This window comes from Branchiostoma belcheri, unplaced genomic scaffold, assembly GCF_001625305.1.
Source record: "Branchiostoma belcheri isolate BF01 breed outbred unplaced genomic scaffold, Haploidv18h27 scaffold4, whole genome shotgun sequence".
NCBI classification, from domain to species: Eukaryota; Metazoa; Chordata; class Leptocardii; order Amphioxiformes; family Branchiostomatidae; genus Branchiostoma; species Branchiostoma belcheri.
In genome coordinates this window covers 8,494,842-8,495,946 of record NW_017804020.1, presented here as the reverse complement: position 1 = coordinate 8,495,946, position 1,105 = coordinate 8,494,842, and the positions used below count along the sequence as shown (strand labels likewise).

Below are 1,105 nucleotides of genomic sequence, written 5' to 3'. Positions count from 1 at the left end.
CAGATGTGGCTGTTGATTGGTCTGTTGGCTAATTAATTTATTTACTACCATTTTCACGTACAATAGGGGGATTACCAGCGCGGCTGGTCAACGCGGTCTCGGCCGTGGGCCATCGGCTGGTCCACGCGGTCTCGGCCGTGGGCCATCATATTTGATACTCTGATATTGGATACCGATTCGTGTGATTCCTATAAACATTTCACCTAACTACGAACTAGTTGGAAGAATTATAGCTGCATGGATGCCTGTATATGATTTTAACAAACACTGAAAATCTGACGCAAAAACTGGCAGATATTTTGCTCTTCTCTGTTGGAACAACGCAAGCGGGAGGTCAATGACCTTCGCCCCGCGAGTACTGTAAACAACGGTACGTAATGTGTATCGTCGGCGCACGCGCGCGCGCCACGGTATCAACAATTTTCCACAATCTTCACCGACTAGTATTATATATTCTGTTATCGATTTCCGAAGAATCACCAAAATTGTAGAGTGTACAGGCGTTCATTTGTTGTTGCTGAGAACATCGCAAGACGGCTTCCTGGCAAATTTTCCTAAAGCGAGCGTTGAGGGCTTGCATGCCCGACAGTTTTCAAAGGTTGGACAGGGAGCCGGCGGCTTCTGCTAGCCGGATTGATAGTTACGTTACATCAAGGTACCGGTGGTTCAAAAGCGAACCTGATAAAGAAGGAAATCTCCTAGAAAGTCCCTTACTAGTACTTGAAGCGATCGTTACCGCCATGTTGTTCACTTTATATGACATACAATGCAGAGAGTAATGGAAACGCGTCCAGATAGCTCGGTTGGTAACGCGCAGAACTGCAAGTCCAGACATTGCGAGTTCGAACCCCGGTACACTGGATATTTTTAATTACCCTTTTTACAATTTTTAACAATTTTAACATTTTTAACAATTTCAACAATTTTAACCATTTTAACCATTTTACATTTTTAACAATTTCAACATTTAATTTTAACATTTTCGTTTTAATATCCATTGCTTTGCTTTTAACATTCCAAAACTGATTGTTCTTACTCAAGAATTTCAATAACTTCGAATGTTAGTCTTTTGTATTTTTTCAACATACAAACCAAAATCACTTTG

At 41.4% G+C, this 1,105-nt stretch overlaps 1 protein-coding gene across 1 annotated transcript in view; it reads right to left on the bottom strand.

The window, feature by feature from the left end:
- The window catches only part of LOC109476999 (guanylate-binding protein 4-like), a 13,754-nt gene that overhangs the window by 4,133 nt on the left and 8,516 nt on the right, over nucleotides 1-1,105 (bottom strand). The window lies entirely within an intron of this gene.